The sequence below is a fragment of the Muscardinus avellanarius genome (assembly GCF_963383645.1).
Source record: "Muscardinus avellanarius genome assembly, chromosome: 16".
Classification (NCBI taxonomy): Eukaryota; Metazoa; Chordata; class Mammalia; order Rodentia; family Gliridae; genus Muscardinus; species Muscardinus avellanarius.
In genome coordinates, this window is record NC_137802.1 from 42929113 (window position 1) to 42942832 (window position 13720).

Here is a 13720-nt window from a genome sequence, read left to right on the forward strand (position 1 = left end):
ATAAAGAGAGGTGAATAACTGGGAAAATTAATATGTTCTTCTACATGTATATTTTAAAGGCGTTTGCTAAATACTACTTTCTCTTGTCTGGGAGCAGACAGAAAGTGGAGGTACATTTTCATGTATTCTGCATCAGTCCATCAAAGAGATCATTTAGGTGTTTACCATGTGTTATCACAGTGCATGATGTTCAGAAAGAATTCTGAGTTACCATGTATCATCGCAATGAATAGAACCTGAGCATTTTTAGGTTTATCAGTAATAATATCAGTCTATTAAAGCATGTTAACCCTTTAGGCAATAACATTTTGGAATGTTGAGGAAAAGGTGAAGGAGAGAAGAAAAAGAGAGAGATAGAAAGAAAGAAAAAAAGATAGATAAAGAGAGGAAGGAGAAGAAAGTAAACATAACTCCATGGCACTGAACTCTAAAATTTAAAGCCTTATTTGTTTCCTGGGCTCTTATATCCCAGAATTCTTTCAATAACACGGAGGCCATTTTTTTCTTATTGTCACGCTTCATTTAATATAATTTTTGAGCCTCCTTTCTCATTATTCCCTTTTCCTTCTGAATATGCATCATTCTTTTAATGGCTTTTTTTTTTTCTTTTTGCAGCACAGGGGATAGAACCCAGGGGCATTCTACCTCCAAACTACATACCCAGCCCTATTTTTGATTCTTTATTTTGAAACAGGGTCTCATTGAGCTGCAAAGGGTGTCACTAAGTAGCCTATCCCATCTGAGAATGGAGATCCTCTCATTCTCAGCCTCCCAAATGCTGAGATTACGAACATGTGCCACCACGCCCAACTCTCAATGGTTATTTTAATTAATATTTTATTGGTGCATTGTACTTGTATGCTATAGTGAGATTGATACTGATACTTTTATTTATGCACAAAATGTCACTTGGTCTATTTGGGGGAATTTTTGTCAAATACAAAGTAGCTGTAAGTGTATTTGTTTCTGTATCTTCTATTCCATTAGTCTGTGTTTCTCTTTTTGTACCAATATCATGCTGTTTTTACTACTATAACTTTGTAATATAATTTGAAATCAGGTATTCTGCTGCCTCCAGCTTGGTTCATATTGCTCGGAATTGTTTTGGATATTCTGGGTCTTTTGTCTTTTCATATGAATTTTAGGACTGTTTTATTCTAGCACAGTGAAGAATAATAATGATAATGAATCAACAGATTGCTTTTGGTAGTATAGCCATTTAGGCAATATTTATTCTGTCTATCCAAGAATACAAAAAATTTTTCCATCTTCTTAGGCCTTTTCTTTCCTTAGAGTTTCACAATTCTCATTGTAGAGGTCCTTTACCTCTTTGGTTAGATTTTTTCTCTAAGTATTTTATATATTTTTGAGGCTATTGTGAATGAAATTGTTTTCTGGGTTTCTTTTTCAGTGGATTCATGGTGTAGAGAAAAGCTATTGATTTTATATGTTGATTTCATATCCATCTACTTCACTGAATTTGTTTATAAGCTCTAGAGGGCTTCTTCTTGAGTATTTTGGATTCCAACTATAGGATCATGTAATCATCAAACAGAAGTCATTTCAGTTCTTCACCTATTTGTGTCCTTTAAATTTTTTTCTTTTACCTTATTGCTCTGGCTAGAATTTCAAATACTATATTGAATTAAAAATGGTGATGTGGTCATCCTTGTCTTCCTCTTTATTTTAAAGGGAATGCCTTCAGCTTTCCCCCATTCGCTATGTTAGCTTTGGGTTTATTATACATTGTTTTTATAATGTTGAGAAAAGATTATTCATTCCTAATTTCTCAGTGTTTTGGCAATATGAATTATATCTCAATAAGCTATTCAAAATAAAATACTTTCCTGACTGAATCAGCAACATCTGCACGGTTGATGCTGAAACTACTGTGTTTAAAAATCCTTCTTTTTAGCCAGGCATGGTGGCGCATGCTTGTAATCCCAGTACCTGGGAGCTGAGACAGGAGGATTGCATGGGTTCAAAGCCAGCCTCAGCTACTTAATGGGGCTCTCAGCAACTCAGTATGACCCTATTTCCAACTAAAGAATAAAAAATAGGGCTGGGAGTGTGGCTCAGAGGTAGAATGCCCCTGTGTTCCATCCCCAGTACCACACACACACAAAATAAAGATACTTCTTTTTAGCATTCTACTTTCACAAATAAATTACAAATAAATTTATCCCTCTGCATACCAAAAGACACAAACAAGAAAGCAGTATATGTAATCCCAGTATTCGGGAGGTTGAGATTGGAGGATCACAGTTCACGGCTGGCCTCAGCTACTTAGTGAGGCCCTTTGCAACTCAGTGAGACACTGTTTCAGAATAAAGAATAAAAACAATAGGGGTAGGGCGGGTAGCTTGGAGGTAGAATGCCCCTGGGTTCCATGTCCAGTACCACGTACACACACACACACACACACACACACACACACACACACACACCCAGCAGTATAGCTGCACTTCACTAACTCCACAATTTCTGCCATGGAGAATATTAATAAAAATGATGAAGGCATATTCTCCATTTACTGAGCCCATCCCCCAGGGATCCCATGGGAGGCCTTGGGCTGTGAGGCATCTTCCCTTTTTCCACTTAATAACCAAAGAACATCACACGCTCTTACTCTCAATCACAGACAGAAAGATGTGCAGAAATAGTAGCTATTGCTTCATATGGCACTTGATAGGAACCCAGGGTGTGGGAAACTCTGCCCGGCCATCTTTTGGAATCCTGAAATTTGTATCACACTGTGTGAGAAAAATAAAAAGGAAATATCAAAGTATCATTTAGCTTAGAGGGGAGAAAAGCTTTATACAAAGTATATTTGGTTTCTTTACTACACTCTTAATATGTCACCTATGATCTATGACATGTTAATTTTGTCACCTAAATCACAAGGAACAAACTTAATTCTTTTAGCTATGGGTGTTGGTCACTCTGTTGTTTCATCTACCTCAAGCATTAGCAATCTACTACTCATCTTTTCTCATCTTTCAAGACTTTGATTTTATTATTATTATTTTTTTTTTTTTTTTGGTGATACTGGGGGTGGAACCCAGAGGCTTTCTACCTCTGGGCTATACTCCCAGACCTATTTTATATTTTATTTGGAAACAGGGTGTCACTAAGTTGCTGAGAGCCTCACTAAGTAGCTGAGGCTGGCTTCGAACCTGCGCAATCTTCCTGTCTTAGCCTCCCAAGCATGGGGATTACAAGCGTGCGCCACCACACCCAACTAAGACTTTAATTTTAACAAAGTTGAGTTGGTCTTGCTCTATGGTAATCTTGGTGCCTTTCCCAAAATATTCCAAGAACTATGGCTGCTGTTATCTATGGACCTTACTATACATGGTGTATTGTGGTTACCTCGGAATTACTGTGTTATCAGAGGATGGACATGTTTCTTTTTTTGGACCTGAGAAACATTTATACATACAACATTAAAATGAACCTGGTACTAACAGTAATAAATAAAAGGAATTTCTTTGCTCACACACTTTAAATATCTACAAGGAAAGGGGAAAAAGTTGGCCACAGAATTTTAATATAATGATCCCACCTTGGTACCAGGGGTCTGGGATAAAGACAACAAACGGAGATTGTTGAAAATTCAGAAAATTGTTTCTTTCTCTTAAATACTAGATAATAAATGCATGTTTTTATAGTAGATTTGGAAGAGGGGATGAAATCCTAGTGTGAAAATAAATACAAACGGCTTCAAGTGGAATCTGGTTTCACAACATAAAGAACTTGTATTTGGGTTGCTATGAGTGGGGCTCCTGATGACTAAGGGCTAAAGAACTCAGGCAAATGGCCATGTGAAGTAGAAAGTGAAACTAAAACAATAGAAAGCAATGTTCAAAATAAAACATATGGAACAAAACTGTCCTGTAGCAACACACAGTTATTCTAAAAATATATTTGAGGCAGTTTTTAAAGTATATTGATGAAGGTAAACATAGATAGGTGTTTCTTGGCTCTGGGGCTACAACTTATCTCTTTTCATTACCTTGAGATGTATTGAAGAAATTCCCTTCCTACTCTCTAGAGACCAAACTAAAGAGAAAACAGGAAAAATTGGTATTTTTAAGTAAACTTTTATGTACCAACCATACATATATATATATATATATATATATATATATATATATATATATATATATCCACTCCTGAACCAGTCAGGAAACACATTTAAATATATAAATAGAGAGAGAGATCACATCCACACATATATGCACATAAATATTATTTTAGAAAAGATAATAGATATTTTAATACAGAGATACACACATATACATGTATATATACATATGTAATACATACATATCTATGCATAACATGCATGTGTATGTGTATATATAATATATATGTATATATGTGTGTATATATGTATATACATAAAGAAGTATAATTTCTTTCCTCAGGTCATACAGTTAGTGAGCCATCAAATTGGAATTTGCACTGAGATCAAATGGATGCTGAAGACTTCTTGTCTTTCCAGTATAACAGATACATTCAAAAGGTCTATGCTTTCCATCACAAAGTTATGAGCTAGATTCAACAGCTATGGTTTTACAAACCAATAAGCCCTTTAGGAAACTCTGAAAGGGGACTTGTAAAGCCCTAGACTTTCATGAAGCAGAGAAGATACTCACTGGTCAGGAGGCTCTGCTTATTACACTGATAACCCATTGAAGTAATTCTGTAATAGAGTTCAGAATACCTATAGGTATTTTGTTATTACAATTTTGTTATTTTCTGAAACTCATTCTGCTGTGTGTAAACATGAGATACAAAGTGGGTAATTCAAAAAATAAAAGAAAGAAAAAATGAATAACTGTAGAATATTTTCTCTGCATCAAGCACTATATAGATTCCTTCATACCCACCTCTTCATTTAAGTTTGGGTTATGTTTTCTGGTCAGAGATCGAAGCCCTGCTCTTTACATTACCATGTTATTTTTTAGTTTTTATCAACCTTGAATTTCTATTGTAAATTGATAAAGTTCTTCAATGATATTGCAGAAGTAGAAAGCTGCCCAACTACCAAATAAAGAGTGACTACAGTTGGACATGGTGGTACACATCTTTAACCCCAGTACTTGGGAGGCTGAGACAGGAGGGTAGCAGGTTCACAGCAAGCCTCAGCAATGTAGTGAGATTCTCAGCAACCTAGAGAGACCCTGTTCCTAAGCAATAAATAAATAAATAAATAAATAGATAGGGATATTATGTAACAGAGGTAGAATACTCCTGGATTCAGTTTCCAGTACCCTCCAAAATAGAGTGACTGGACAGCATATAAAAGAGATCCCTACACATCCACCAATGTTCATTGTGGTACTATTCACTATAGTCAAGTTATAGAACAAGATAACTGTCAACAGATGAATGGATAAGGAAAATATGGCATATTTACACAAGGAAGTATTATTCGGCCATAAAGAAGAATGAAATTATGTTATTTGCAGGAAAATGGATGAAACTAAAATCATTATGTGAAATAAATGAGATACAGAGAAACAAATATTGCGTGTTTTATGGTATGTGGAAATGAAAAGAAGGAGAAGGAGGAAAAAGACAAGGAGAAGGAGGAAAAAGAGGAAAAGACTTGAAAGTGGAAGGACTATTAAGGAAAAGAAAGTATATAGGGAGTGGGGAACAAGGGGGTAAAAGAGAGTAGAAAGAATGATGGATGGAATCAAAGTAAAATATGTACATATGGAACTCTTACAGCCAAATAAAATAATTTGTACAAGTAATACTAGTAAAATAATAATATGAAATAAGGCAATGGCACAAAGTAGTGCCAAATGGAAGGATGCTTGAAAATAAAACTTTGCTTTGGATCAGATTGGGAGCACATTGTACTCCTGAGAATGCTGATGTTCTGAATTAATGAACGCTCTGTGAGCCACCCCTGAGCCAGTCAGGAACTTATACAGGCAATCAGATACAACCTTAAATAAGTATCTCTAGAAATGCCTTTCAGGCTAAAATTTTTTAAAAAAGAAATAGCCAAAAAGAGAAATCCATGAATTAGAGTTGAGGTAAAAGTAATTTTCCCAAATAAATGCATAATGTGTGGTTGGAAATGAGCAGTTCTCCACCCTTCAAAGTAGTTACACATGATGTGAATATATAAATTTATTCCAGTAGAGCTAGCTCAATTTTCAAATATAAAATTTGATTCTATGTTAATAAAAATCACTTTTAGAATTTCCCACAGCACATTTTCTGACAATTTTTGGTCATTTAAAGATGGATTGAAACTTGGGAAACAATCACTTTGCCTTAATGGAAATTTTATTGACTTTGGAATTAAACAATTCTGAGTGTGAATTTACACTGTGAAGCTCACTGGAATGACAACTGAAAAAAACTGGAGATTATCCCCAGGATAACTGTTCCCACTTTAAAAGTAATTGGAAAACACATAGTTCAGGGATTTAACATGTATAATGAATTTATCTATCATTGTTTTTCTGAAAAAAAATTAAAATAAATTACATGGTCGATAAAATTGGACAACACGCTTTGGCAACCACAGGAAAGATGCCTTTTTTTTTTGTTTGTTTGTAATTTATAATTGCCTCTGGGACTACGCCAAAGGAAAAATCCCCAGTATTTCACAGATGAGTATTAACACAGTATGGGCATTAACAACAAAAGAATGAGTACCAGCTTCCCATGATGTCTATTTTGAAGGGCACCGCTATTTTGAATTCTTCCATGCAGGAATACTTGTTTTAAAAGCAGGTTTTGTGTTTTATCGTCACTTCAAGCCCCCAGATGCAGACTCAGTGACAGATGAATCTATGCAGACCTGTCTCTGAGGAACCAACCAATCTGAGGACCTTTGCAAACAGGTACAATTTGACTGGCAAGAAGTTACTTTGACTTATTCTCACTCTGCAAGTGTGGTTCTTCCCCCAGGCTACTAGGATTTCTCTGTCTTTATTCTCCTTCCCAGGGACTCTGACACAAATCTATTTGCAGAGATTGCATAAACCAGCGGAAAAGAAGTGAGGACACACCGCTGTAATCATAGCAGAGCTTCCCTAGTTCCTGGTTCTTCTGAGTGACCAAGAGACTGCCCCCTGTGATCTGAGAGATGGCTTCATGAGCAGAGATGCCATGTCCTCAGGCCACTCTAAGTGCCACCATAAATGGGTTGGGGGAAGTCTCTCCAAAGGCAGAGGAGATCTTTACTTGGACCATCCAGGCTTTTTGCCTGTCATAGAAAATAATTTAGGGCTGGGCATAGTGGAATAACATACTGGAATAACATTCCTGTTATTCCAGTACATGGGAGGCTGAGACAGGATGATAGCAGGTTCAAGATAATTTCAGCAACTTAGCAAGACTCTCAGTAACCTAGGGAGACCCTGTTTGAAAACAAAAAAATAAAAAAATAAAAAGAGCTGGAGGTGTAACTCAGAGTTAAAGTGTCTCTGAGTTCAATCCCCAGTACCTACCCCCTCCAACACACATACAAGATACATAAGGTTTAGCTTTATTAAAAAGTGAATGTTGGAGATATGCATTCTTAGAGCTTAATGTGGGCCCTCTCAAGAGTGGAAAACACTTTCAGGCTCTCAAGCTCTTCTTTTAAAGGAAACTTTGTGAGAGTTGGGCAGGGAAACTATGGGAGAATATCAAATGGTGAACTCAGTTCTTCAATGATGGATCATAGACATTCCTGGTTACCTGGATATGGTCTTCTTCGGGTTGACATGGTTTCCTCTCTCTCTAGATAACCTTTGGAATGTGACCATATTACAGGCTTCTTTTTTATTGTAAATGAAAATGATTGATTGATTGATTGATTGATTTTATTGGTCAGTTTCTCAAATGTGTCCAAGTTTTTTTACAAAATTTTTAAAATCAAATAATTCTCTTCTGAAATAATTGTATTTTTATCCTAGTCGACTTTCACCTTTCTTACTATTATCTGATTTAATTTCCATATTATAGGTTTCTAAAATACAACTTCCTTAGTTTTAATCTAATTTGAATATTACTTGGATAATAGTGCACATAAATTTTAATCAAAGTAAGGCAATTTTCATAAATCAATGTATCTACAGTAATGCTAAGATTTGTAGATTTCTCAGAAATTTTGGAATAACTTTTCAGGAGGCAAAACAAATCCAGGGAATAAATCTGATCTTGGGGCTTTTAAATTTATAACTATACTCTCTTGTTCCTTCCCTTCCGTCTAGTTCCTATCTATCCTGATTTCTTCTATCTTACTTCAAAAGAAGTTAGGAAGGCAAAGAAACACGCCCCTCCTCTGGGGAATGTATGACCTGATCATAAAGGACACCAGCAGTCTCAGCCCAGATCACCAAGACAAGCACCTAGGAAGTTATGGTGACAGCACCCAGCAGCACTCTGACATTGGCTTCTGAGGTTGCAAGGGCAACACTGAAGGTACAGAGGGAGAGACTGACCAGGTTTTCTGTAAATAATGCAAAATTGTTCATATCTCCAATGTAATAGTTTACTATATAAAGTTTTCCATCCAATCCATCATCCTCTATGGAATTTCAATTTTATTTTCCCTACTTCAGAGATGAAGAAATCAACTTCTAGGGAAGATAGGAGACTTTTTCAGTTAAATTTAACTGAAAATGTTAAAGCTAAGACAAAAATCTAAAGCTATAAAGGCTAAACTTTTGGTTTATTTCTCTCTGATACCTGCCTCTGTTGTCCGCGTTACAGCCCCATACTCACACCTGCGCTGCTCTAGGAAGCAACAACCATAACCATTGGTCAGAAAAACAAAGTTCATCACCTACTATGTGCTTATTGTACAGCAGATCAAGTTTACATATTATTCCACTTCACCCTACAAACAGCATGTGAAGTAGTTATGATTGGTCATTAGCTTCATTTTCAGAATGAAAACTGAATGAGGAGGCGAAGAAGGTGTGCAAGGTCACAGAGCAAAGATCCAACCCCGGTCTCTTTGATTCTAAGGCTAAGGGATGCGCATTTTATGTTACCATTGTCAAGGGGCAACCCATCCTTTCTTCTGACTGACTCACACACCAGGGATTTTTCAGCATACCAGGAAGGGATATCACCCCTCTTCCAAACTTGTTCTTTAGGCTTCTGCTTTCCCATAATTCACATTTGTGGGAACTGACAAGGAAATTAAGGTAAAGTGTAGATATACAGACCCAAGTTTTCCAAAGCCTCCTCATGACAGATAAACTTTTTATTCACTCTCTCTATTGTATAGCCTTTTCTCTCCCCCACCCTTCTCTTCTCTTATTTCATCAGGTTGTTATATACCTCTCTGGGGTATTCAGGGCTTAATAAAATAACCCCCAAACAACATAAAAAACAAAGCTGGGCTAAGATGAAGTTGTGAGTAGCACAGTGTCGCTGACTTTGAGGGATTCTCTGAGTTGTTTTTCTTCTCAGTACCTTTAGCATTTATTCCACTCTGTGAACCTTTGGTCCCCCATGGCTGGCCCAGCCAATTAATTTCTTTCAGTGTATCACCAGCGGATCTAGACATTTTCAGGGCTGTGACATCTTAATGAATCTAATTTTATGGTTTTCTCCATGTATCTTTCACCCACTCCTTCCCTTGACTAAAATGCAGAACTCACAATAAGTCTTATAGTGTATTCTATTTTCCCTGTGTGGTCCAAGTATTTGGAACCTGGATTTTCATGCAAGTAAAAGATGAGTGAGCCTAGGAGCAGGCAGAAAAGCAGGTCACCTGTAAGTCATAGTTTCCAGACACCAACCTTTCCTCTATAAGTATCTCACTCATTTTATTTGGGGAATATAGATGAATGTCTGGTCCTTTGCCAGATATTTTGCTGATGAATATGTGAACTACCTGTGTTCACTTTCCTTCTCTCCACTATAAAATGGCCAGGCGGCACAATCTCTCAGGTTTTGTGTGGCTGCCACGGTCCTTGTTTTAAAACTGGAAGGTCATCAAGATGCTGAGACTTGTGTGCAGTTTCTAGTGCAGATGAGGGGTGAGTATCATTTATTTGGAAGTATGGGAAACTGTGAAGGACAGGTCCAACAATTAATAAAGGCCAAGATGAAGAGACAGATGGCTTTTAGTCTTACTGCTCCACCCTACTTCTCCCTGCTCCTACTTTGTTTCTCAGGATCCTCCATCATTGACAAAGATCAGGGTCTGGGCCAGGGATGGAGGCAAAGTCATAGCCACCATCACATGGTACCTGACAATGTTGACATAGAGATTAAGGGTCCTCTTGCTCTACCTAACTGGGTAAAACACAGCAGTAGCTACACAGGATGAGCTTAGGGCACTGAATTATCCTTTGGGTTGAGTTTCAATTCTCTTTTTCTCCTCATGACTCATTCTGAGTTCAGACTCTTATCAGCTCAATCTTTTTTTTTTTTTTTTCAGTACTAGGGATGGAACCCAGGGCATTCTACCTCTGAGCTATATCCCCAGCCCTATTTTTTATCTATATTTTGAAATAGGGTCTTGCTGAGTTGCAAAGGTCCTAAGTAGCTGAGGCTATCTGAGAACTGAGATCCTCCTGTCTCAGCCTCCCAAGTGTTGGGATTATAAGCATGTGCCACCACTCCTGGCTCAGCTCATTCTTCTATTAACCCAACAGAGAGAAAATCTAGCTCTTCTTCTAGGCTCAGTACATTTGACTGTGCCTGCTCTTTTTAGCCCATAGTGTATCCAATTCTACTTTTAATTTTAAACACAGAACTTGCTATTTCCTCCAAATGTGGACCTGCTCTTTCCTCCTCAGTTCCCCACAGCAGGTACCCCTCCACTATAGATAGGTCAATTATGTCTCAAAGGTCATTCCCATTTCTCCTTTGTCAGCTAGTTATAATTCTACCTATCCATAAAAGCCTGTTGTGTGTGTGTGTGTGTGTGTATTATACACACACACACACACACACACACACACACACACACACACACACATATATATATATATATTTTTTTTTTTTTTTTTTTTTTTTTGCGGGTCTGGGAACGGAACCCAGGGTCATTCGACCTCTGAGCTACACCCCCTGCCCTATTTTTTAATTCTTTATTTTGAAACCGGGTCTCACTGAGTTGCAGAGGGCCTCACTAAGTATCTGAGGCTGGCCACGAACTGCGATTCTTCGGTCTTAGCCTCCCGAATGCTAGGATTACAAGTGTGCATCACCACCCCTGGCTGTTTCTTTATGATTATTACTCAGACTGTTTCAAAACTTCTCTGTATTTTATCTATACCTCAGGTAAAATAAACAAATATAAATTTTCCATCAAGTGCTAAATATGTGTTTTGGAAACTTGTGATATATGTTTGAAAAGACAAGGATTTTAGCCTACTTTCAGTGCAACATTGTTAATTTCAAATATTCTTTATTTTGCCCTCACTATGAAACCGGCATGTGTGTGTAATTACTTTGTTCCTAAAATAAGAGTGTTAATGCTTAACTCCCTCTTATATTTTCAATTGAATTCCACCTATGTAAAGCTGATAATTGACAACCCACTAAGCTGATTTTATTTCTTGGTAATGGGTTAAGAGAGACATTTGGGAGCATCCCTTGTTACTCACTATATTGCGTGAATCACCAAGATCAACATTATCTGGGAACTTCCTAGAAATGCTGGATGCCAGGCTCTGTCCCACACACATCAAACCGGACTTTTCAACCTAACAACTGCTCTGTGGTCTCATATGCTCATTAAACATTTCAAAGCACTGATGAAAACAGCCTTTATGACACAGAAGAAGCACTGAATGGACACATGGCTGGATGGAAGGAAAGGTGGCTAGCTTTGATTGAGAGCCAGGTCTTAATCAAAGTTAGTGTGCTGGATTTGGGCATAGAGTTTAAGGGTCCTCTTGCTCTACAACACTGGGCAAACACAGCAGTATCTACGCAGGATGAGCTTAGGGCACTGAATTATCCTTTGGGATGAGTTTCAATTCTCTTTTTCTCTTCATGACCCTACCATTCTCTGAGTTTAGGATCAGTTAGTATGTTAGTTAGTACTGCAAGTACTAGTTAGTATGCTGGATTGTATGTTTGAGATCAGCTTCAATAACTAAGCAAGACCCTCGGCAACTTAGCAGGATCCTGTTTCAAAATAAAAAGGGGCTGGAGTTTTTAGCTCAGAGGTAGAATGACCCCTGGGTTCAATCTCCGGTACCAAGATAAAAATGAAATGATGCATCTATATCAGTTTATCAACTCGAATGGATTTGCCACACTAATGCAAAAATGTTATTAATAGGAAATCGTGTATAGGGACAGAAAGGGAGTATACAGAGCTCTCCATACTTTCTGTTAACCATGTTTTTCTGTAGGTTTAAAAATATTCTTAACAAATAAAAGTCTATTAAGGGGGCAAAACTAGAATTAGAACACAGATCTACTATAAAAGACTGTGGCAAGGAGATAGGAAAAGGTTGCTTGAGGCTTAAGGAGATAAAATTAAGTTCCTTCATGTGAGAGATGGTGCCAAGTGTGAGTGGGTCTGTCTTGCTCTTAAAGTGTCTGCCTTTTGGAAAACAAATTTCCTCTGAAGAAACACTGATGCAAAGAGTGACTGAACACCCATGCAGTAAATTTCAAACAAGAACAAAGAAACCAATTTTACACAAATTCATCCAGAAAATAGAAGACAGAACACTTCCGAATTCATTTTATGAGGATAGCATTCCTCTGATTTCAAAGTCAGATGCATTAAAAGATCCCCCCAAAAAAAATCAAAGAGAAAAGTCTGTGACTCAAGCAAATATGGTCTTTCATTCACACATTGCTCCAAAAATACTCTCTTCTTTGGACTTATGTGAATCTCCAACAAAATAAATTCAGTTAGCAACAACAACAACCTCCACAAAAATCCAGGAGAAACAGCAGTAGTGACAGCGGTGATAAAACTTGTTAGTCCTGAATTTATGAGAGCAAGAGAATATGTGAATATCATAAACCTCTTGTGCTGCTAGACCTCGGGTCAACATCACTAAAACACATGCCTCCCCTCTAGCCAGCCATCAAGGTTGTTCTTAAAGTACTATCTCCACGTGAAGTCATGCTGGAGAAAGAATGAAGACACCTTGTAGTTGAGTCCTCTCAGACTGATCAGCCACACCGGCCCTTGTTTAAATCTTGGATTTAGAGCCATTGTTCTTAGAAATTACTTAAATGCCTATCATGTGAGAAGAAATTAAAGTTGAAGTTAATAAAATTATTTTTAATAAATTTGGAGACCTCAAAAACAGAACATAAAATATGAAAGTTTGGAATACCAGAAGACAATGGTATTCAATAATAGTAAAAAAAAATTATTTTGTGTGTGTGTGTGTTTTTGTTGTTGTTGTTGTTTTTAATACTATGGATGGAACTAAGGGGCATTCTTCCTCCAAGCTATACCCCAGCCTTAATGTATTTTGAAAAAGGATCTCAAATCTGTGATCTTCCGGTCTCAGCCTCCCAAATACTGAGATTATAGGTATGCACTGCCACACTCAAATGCAAATAAAAACTCCTTTTAGCAACTTGTTTTTTCCTTGATTATCTGAAAGAAATTATTTATTTCTCCCCTACTACATTAAGAGAATATTTTGCTAAATTAAATCTAATTTCAAGGCTTAGGAGGCAGCCTGTAGAAGCTGCAAGCCTAAAGCTGTCCCAAGATTTTGGATTTACTAAGATTTTTGGCAGTCCCTACACCCCATCT